Here is an 8,643-nt window from a genome sequence, read left to right as displayed (position 1 = left end):
CATTAAGTAAAATTTACTAAATTTTTTAGTACATGAGATTATGCATGGGAATCCTTTTTTATTCATTGCACTTCTTTATTAGTTACTATTCTACTGATCCCTACTTTCCAATTTTGCAGTCTTTCGCATTTGTACTTTTTTATCATGCAAGAATTTTAATTCATCCAATCTCACTACTATTCCACAGTGCAACATTGAAATTTCATTCAGTTTAATTTATCAAATTGATTCATATGTTAGAAAATAAAAAATGTAAATGAAATTGGAGAAGGTGACAACAATTCTTATGCACAGATACCCTTATCCACATGAACATTCACAGCATGCTATGATTGCAGTTGTGGTTGGTTCTCTTTTCTTCATATTAGTTGATAAATTCCAAACTCTTATTCATAAGTTGGATAACAACAATATAAAGTGCTGATCTATATATGCATGTTTCTTTGGTTTTCTCTATTTCTTTTCCTCTCCTTTCCTGGGATGAACCATTCAGCCAAGCTACTCAAACTTCAGTCGATGGTACTGCACAAATTTTCAAATATGAAATAAATTATGTGTTTTGGAAAAAGAGGGGTAAAAATTTATTAAGACAGAAAGGAATACAACAAGGAGAGCTCAACAAGGAGCTCAATCTTGAGCAACAAGATCATCAAATTCTTGCACCATCTCAAAGGAAAGTTACCTCATATCCATAATATTCCAACCCGGATCATGACTAGAAGCCCATTTGGCTAAACAATCAGTAGCTTCGTTCCATTCACGAGGAATATACGTGAACCTAATGAATTGAAAAGAGGTAGAGAAGAGAATAATCTGATTAACAATAGTGGCCAGCTACCAACTAACATTGTGAAGCTCCTGTGAAGAAAGCAAGTTCACCACCACCTGGGAATCAAACTCACAGATAATCTTATGCCATCCCCGCAAGCAACATTGTTCTACAGCATATAAAATAGCCTGAGCTTCCATGAGATTGTTAGTGAAATCACCCTTATGAACTGAGAAAAATAATTTAACATCACCAAAACTACAATGAGCCACTCCCCCAATACTAGCAGGGCCTAGATTCCCTCGAGAAAAACCATCAGTGTTAATTTTTAGAACTCCATAGGGAGGAGGAGTCCAATGCCCATCCCAATTTACCTGACCCTTCCTCTGATGTTGAAGCTGCTTGGACATAGAAGGAAACCTTTGAGCTATAGCCCCATCCTGAAGATAAAAATTGAGGCTTTGCATATAGTAAGATCAACTGGATCCATACCCCCATCTAGCTCATACTTCACATGAATAGTTTCTTGAAGATAATGTGAGATCCTCCACCAAAGATGTAAAACATCTAGCTGAACATCTTGGAATATTCAATGATTCCTCTCCAACCAGATATGCCAAAGAATGAATGAAGGGCTATCAATCCAAGTAGTGTGGAGAGGAGAAGACTTGGAGGGAGCACTTCCCAAGTGGGCCCAAAACTCAAGCAACAAGGAAGCATGCCTACAAGAGCAACCCCAAGCACTCCACCAAAGGTGCCATAGCTGAATAGAATAGGAGCAATGAGAGATAGACTCCTCCCCATTACCACACAAAACACAATAAGAGGGGCCCTGAAATCCATGTTTACAAAGATTATCCCATGTAAGATAGTGGTTGTGAGCCGCTAGCCACATGAAAAAATTGCACTTGGACCAAGAAACTTTATTTCAAACTTGCTTCCACCAAGGGACCTCAGCATCCCCAAATAATTGTCTAGTTATCCCCTGATATCCAGCAGAGACATGATATTTACCAGACAAGGTACCTCCCCAAGCCAAAACATGAGGACCTAGCAAAGAGGAATACTCTCTAGAGGCTAGAATCTGAGAAAGCTCCTGACAATCCATATATGTACCTCTAGGAGGCCAATCAGAAGAATGCTTCCATCTGTAACCAACAATAGGTCCCAATTGAAAAGGATTCTTGTAATGAGCCACTTTATCCCATCTAGTGACATGAAAGGAGTCACAAAGAGACTGAAGATGAGGGTACATGGATAAAATGGAAGGGAATCCATCCCAAGCATCAGACCAAAACAAAGCCTGAGAACCACCTTTACATATCCAAAATAGACCCCTCTTGACTAACACCACACCTGTCTTCAAAGTATGCCAAACCATTGAGCCACGACCTTCAAGAGGAAGTATAGAAATAGAGCAAGGATCAGCACCATGAAAATATTTATGAGTGATAATATGAGCCCAAAGTTGACATTGTCCAGAGCACCATCACCAATAAAGTTTAGCAGCCAAAGCTTGAGTACTCAAGAGAGCAGATCGAAGACCAAGACCACCCTCCTTTTTAGGCATAAAAATAGTTTCCCAACTAATCAAGCTCCATTTAGTACTACAAAAATTACCACTCCAAAGGAATTGCTGAGAAAGAGCATCAAACTCCTTGAGAAAGTAAATAGGAGCAGCTTGAACCATGCTTCTATAAGTAGGAAGAGCTTGGATAATAGCTTGAAGAAGAGTAACCCGAGCAGCAGTAGAAAGCCATCTATGAGTCCAATGATTAACCTTATCCTAAAGCTTGGTAATCAAATTTTTCTAGAAGAGATTTGGCTGCCTAGAAACAACAATAAGAATGCCAAGATAAGTCAAAGGAAGTGACCCAATCTAAAACTGCAGGATACGAACAATCCTATGCTGAATAGAATCAGGAGTGTTAAAAAAGTAAATGGAAGATTTGTGCTCATTAACTTTTTGGCTTGAAGCTGCCAAATAAATTTCCAAAGCATGTCGAAAGGCTTCAGCTTCCTTGATCCTAGCATGACCCGCAAGAGCAGAATCATCAACAAATTGAAGATGGGAAAGAGAAGGTAAGCCATTACCCCACTACCACCCCTGAATAGAATTTTGGGACACCTGATACTTAATGAATCTGCCCAAGCCTTCAGCCATGATGATGAATAGATATGGGGAGAGAGGGTCACCTTGGCAAATGCCTCTAGAGGCACCAAATAGTTGAGAAGGTTGACCATTAATAAGGACAGAAAAAGAGACAAAAGTAACACAACTCATAGTCCAACTCACCCAGTCAGAGCTAAATCCAAAAGAAAGAAGAATACTCCATAGGAAACTCCATTTAAGTCTATCATAGGCCTTAGCCATATCTAGCTTAACAAACATTTCTCTCTCCCTTGAAGTAACCATAGAGTGAATAGCCTCAATAGCAATAACCACCCCATCCCAAATTTGTCTGCCAGCAACAAAACCACCTTGTTCTTCTGAGAGAATAATGGGAAGCCACTTTTTAATTCTCTCTGCAATCAACCTAGTAATAACTTTGTAAACCACATTACATAAGGCAATTGGTCTAAAAAACTCCAATTGATTAGCACCCTCTCTCTTAGGAATAAGACTCAAAAATGTAGAATTCAAAGCTCGAAGCATCTGCTTGATAGAATAGGATTCCTTAACCACCTCCAAAAAATCATGATTAATGATGTCCCAAAATTCCTGATAGAACTCAACTAGAAAGCCATTAGGACCAGGAGCCTTCCCCTTAGGCATGCCAAAGACCACCTCCTCCAGCTCTTCCAAAGATATTGGATGCATGAAATAATCATTAATTTCCTGGATGATAAGGGAAGGAATACAAGATAAAAGAATATTTTCTTCATTATCAGCAGGAGGAGAGTCTTTAGAGAAGAGGGTAGAAAAGTACCAAGTAGCCTCCTAGAACAAAGCTGGCAAGGAATTCAAATGGATACCTTGAGAATTAACCAAAGAAGAGATATTGCTTTGATTCTGGCGAGATTGCACTATTTTATGGAAAAAGGCAGTGTTCTGATCACCTTCCTAGAGCCAATCAACTCTAGCCTTTTGCTTCCAAAAAATTTCCTCTTAAAGTTCCCATTCTTCTAGAGCTCTAGAAGCAAGGGATTTAGTCCTTCCAAGATCCTCTAAGAAACCTCGATCTTTAATCTCCCTTGTGATGACATCAAGATCTTCTTCAGCAAGCCTCTTCATAGAGTGAAGGTTCCCAAAGCATTGCCTATTCCATATCTTGAGCTACCTTTTAACATATTGAAGCCTTTTAGAAAATGAGTACATTGTTGTAACATATGTAGGAGCACCATCTTTCCACCAGCATAAAAAAAAATCACAAAGAGAGGTGTCATGAAGCCACATCAACTAGAACTTAAAAGGAGGATGCTTTGGAACATAAGCCCCAATAGCAAAAAAATTTGATTGGCCAATGATCAGAACCCCTCCAATTAAGGATTTTTGAAGAGAGAGTAAGAGTGCCACTAACCCAGAAGCAAGAAACAAGAAATCTATCTAGACATTCTGAGATAGCAGCAGCTCTAGTCCTTTGATTATTCCAAGTACATAGACCATTAGAAGGCTTAACATCAGAGAGATGCAAAAGAGATATGTGTTGCTAAAGAAGAGCAAAAGAAGGCCCCAGTCTAGCCAAACCACCTTGCTTCTCCTCTAGATTTAAAACTAAGTTAAAGTCCCCTGCTAACACCCAAGGATGATAAGGGTGACAATTTCTAACAGATTGAATATGGTTCCAAAGTTCCTCCTTTCTCGCAAGATCAACAGGTGCATACACATTAGTAACCATGATTACCTCTCTTGAGTCTAGAGCAGAAGCAACCATAGAGAGAGCTGAGCGAGAAGACACCCAACCAAGGGGAGAATTTTTTCATGGATCCCAAAATATAGCTAAACCACCAGCATTGCCTATTGCCCCAACACACTGGCGTTGGCCACAAGACCAAATACTAGAGGCATGTTGGACCATAGACTCCATAGAGAGCTTAGTCTCTTGGATACAAAAAACATCAGGACTATGATCAACCACCAAGTTATGAATAGCCTTTTTTCTAGGGATGCTATTCAACCCCCTAACATTCCATGAGAGAATAATCATCATTGGGTGGAATTGGCAAAAGAGCATCCAAAGGTTTCACTAAACTAGACTCAATCAATATATCTCCTATGATTTTAATCTTCTCTTGGTCTATTTTGCGCCCACTTCTTAGATGGGGAGTAAAAGAAACCCACTTAAAGGGTCTAGGCATAAACCCCAAGGGGAGAGGAGATCCCTTGCCCTTACCTAATGGTAGCACATCCTTAACTAGGTCAGCTAGAAAAACATCATTATCCTCCAACACCACAGGAGTCACTAGAGCCTCTGTAATAGGAGCTATAGGGACCTCATAGTTCTAGTATACTACAACTTGGGATGCCCCACAAGCATCATTAGGAACAAATCCCTCATCTGAGAAAATTGGATCAAAAGAGATAGGAGGAGGAATACCCTCCTCTAGAACCATACTATCCAACACCTCAAAGTGATTAAAACTTGAATTAGATAATCTATCTTTCAAAGGCCTCTTCTGACTATGCCCCTTAGCTCATGGGCGAGCAGGGGTAAAGCCATGCTTATCCTGCATTTGAGCCTTACCCTTATCTGTAGCATCTTGCAGATTCATCATCTTGGTAGTATTGGCCATCTAAGATTGTCCTTTCCCTGTAGTATCTGACACACCACCAATTCCAACTATAGAACCATCCACTCCTTTGGAAGTCAAGTTATAGGGGCATTAACACTGTAAATGACCATACTCATGACAAATTTGATAGCGAAAAGGGAGGTATTCATAATCTAACTGTTGCACCCAAGAAGAAGCCCCAAGACAAATTTCCAAAGAATCTGGTAATGGGTTATTCAAATTAATTTCAACACAAATTCTAGCATAAGAAATAACCTTTTTATCAAGGGATTGATGTGTGATCACAGTCAGGGATTGATGTGCGATCACAGTCGGCTTCCCCAACAAAGCAAAAAAAATTCGGAGGATGTCTTCATGCCAAAATTCCAAGGGAAGGCAAGGCAAACAAACCCAAACTGGCACTGTTGAAGGGAGATCCTCAATAGAATTAAATTTTGAATACCAGGGTTTGACAAATAACCCCACATGGTTGAAGAAATAAGGGCCCCTTTCAAAAACACGATCACGATTAGACATGCAAGAGAATACAACAAAAAAGTAACTATTCCATGCCAACATAATCTCCATATCACCTTCCACCTGCCATGAGTGGTGAATCCATGCCTCAAGAGAAGATAGGGAAATCTGGATGCCAAGAAATTTTCATATCAAAGCATGCTTGTTCCAATATTCAATGTCCTCCATTACAGTCGCTAGAGGAATAACCAGAACAGGGCGATCATGGCTACGTGGAAAAAAACCATTAACTTTTTTCAACTTGGAGCTCTCCCCTAAATAAAATGATTCAGATCGCATTGCATGCACAATTGGAGAAGAACCATCTGTTCTCACCAATGTAGAAGAAATCCCAGGCCCTACCATACAAACAATAAAAACCCAAATCCAAAATTGATTGCAGAAGATTACCAAAAACACCCACACAAACTATGTCCAACAGCTGGCAATCCAAACAAAACAGGAAAAAAAAAGTAGAAGCTTAAAATTTATTGGATAATATTTATATGTATAAGTGACATTTTTGTCCAAATATTCCTTGCTTAAAAAATTTTTGAACCAAGGAATGGATTTACACATTGTAGGTATGTGATGTGGCTTTTAATTGCTGGCGTGTATCATTTACCAAGCATGCAGTCAATGGGAATCGACATCAAAATGAATGTGTCTCTATTTTTGACATTATTTGTATTGTCTATCTTGGCTCTTTTGGTTTTCCATATTACATTTCTTGGGCTGTGGTATATGGACCTCATTGCACGCTTTGCAGGAAAGCAGCCTGAGATTCTTACCATTCTGCAAAATAGTGTTGTAAGAGCTATTATTTGTCTAAAACTAATCATATGTTAATTTTTTTGATATGACAGGTTTAGCATTGAAACCCAAGCCTTTCTTCTTATGATTAAGTTAATTATGTCTATTGTTTTTGTAGGTTTTAAGCATAGCATGTTGTGTTTTTTAAAGCTATTTTGGCAATAGAGCCCTAGCTAGAACAAAATCATTTGGAAGCAAAGATTTTGGTCTTGTTGTGGATACATTTATAAAAGGGTGGCCATAAGTACATGAATTGAAGGAGCAGGTTTGCTCTAATTGGCTTGCATCTGTTGGATGTGCAAGTGACTACACAGCATTTTCCAAATGGGTTATTTATGGTCAAGTAAGTGGCTATCTATTTGAGAGTGACTTTCTTATCTCCAATCTAGGAATACACAATTTTCAATCATATTTTTTATTGGACATACTGTGTTCCAAAGTAACAACTAATCTTTACAACTTAAGTATGTTTTGAAGTAAAAAAATAAAATTTGGATTACTGTTGTTTTTGGATTAGATCATGTGTGAGTTTTTGTATTCAGAAATTCACAAATGGTCTAATCCAAAAACAACAATAATTAAATTTATAGATTGTGAAAATCTGATACCATTAAATCAAATTTGGTCAATGGGAGTATCTTTACTAACCATATGTTTCTTTTGCAGTCAGCTGACATAATCTCACCTATGTTTTCTTTGTGGGAAACATTTATAGGATTATACATTGCAAATTATGTAGTTGAAGGGTCAACTAGGTATGTCACATTGAAAATTTCTTTACAAGGTTGATTGTTTTGAAATGATCATTTGTCACTTTATCTTGACTTTTGTGAAATTTCATTATTTTTGTTTCAATTTGTATTTTTAGATGGGCTTTCACACATCCTCAGCCAGCATCAGTTTCTGATATTCAGAAGGCATCTGCAGCTCCAGATTTCTTAGACATGGTTACTTGGTACTCAGGGTATGTACTTTGTTCCACTAATTCCAAGGTGTATTTTTGCCACTGAGGAAGCTTGTGTTAGTGATTCAAGATGACAAGAGTGTACCATTTCAGGACATCAGCAGATTGTTCAAGACAACATTTGATCTTTTGGTATCTGTAACATTGTTTCTTGGATGCTTTGATATGCGAATGATGCAGGCATGTCTACTCAATATATCAAATTTTCTTAATCTGTAAGCTTGTTATGTTATTCTATTTCATTGTAGTAAGTAATTGTGATATTACTTGCCATGTTTTAAAATTTGTTCGGTCTTACTTTGTGCAATAATTTATAGTTTCTTTATTTGATTAGGCAGCAATGACTAAGGCATAGAGTAATGACCCAAAGGAAGGTTTTCTTTTTAATCATCTAAGTGCAAGAGAAGGACTATGGTTTGACTTCATGGCAGACACTGAGGATGGTGGCAATTCTACATACAATGTTGCTTGATTGCTTGCTCAACCTTCCCTTCAAGTAAGCCACAACAATATTGTTAAAGAACTCCCACATGGTGACTTGCTTCTTATTGGAGGAGATCTTGCATGAGTTGATTCTCATTTTCACTTATGATAGGATTAATCAAAGAAACAAAAATGAACTCTGCAAATGATTCAATGTTTTGCTTTCCCAGTGATTTTTTTTGTGGCAGTTCTATACTTGAAGGATTCATATGTTGAAACCAATGATGAAAGTGTGGCATGGATTAGCTGATTGATGCCTGGGCTGGTTCAGAGTAATTTGAATGGATTTTATTTGCAAAATATTGAACAGTGTAGATTACATATATTTAATATTAGCCAGTGAATTTGACTTTAATTCTAGAAAAGAATGGCGATGTTTTGCATG

General features: G+C 38.0%; 1 pseudogene; it reads left to right on the top strand.

The window, feature by feature from the left end:
• Nucleotides 1–256: 256 nt before the first annotated feature.
• LOC149565176 (uncharacterized) lies at nt 257–8,343 on the top strand (annotated as a pseudogene).
• The last annotated feature ends 300 nt before the right edge of the window (nt 8,344–8,643 follow it).

Source organism: Cupressus sempervirens, chromosome 3 (assembly GCF_028749045.1).
Source record: "Cupressus sempervirens isolate cs-2001-9-10 chromosome 3, ASM2874904v1, whole genome shotgun sequence".
Classification (NCBI taxonomy): Eukaryota; Viridiplantae; Streptophyta; class Pinopsida; order Cupressales; family Cupressaceae; genus Cupressus; species Cupressus sempervirens.
The sequence above is the reverse complement of the archived record's forward strand: the minus strand, read 5'-3'. Positions and strand labels throughout refer to the sequence as shown.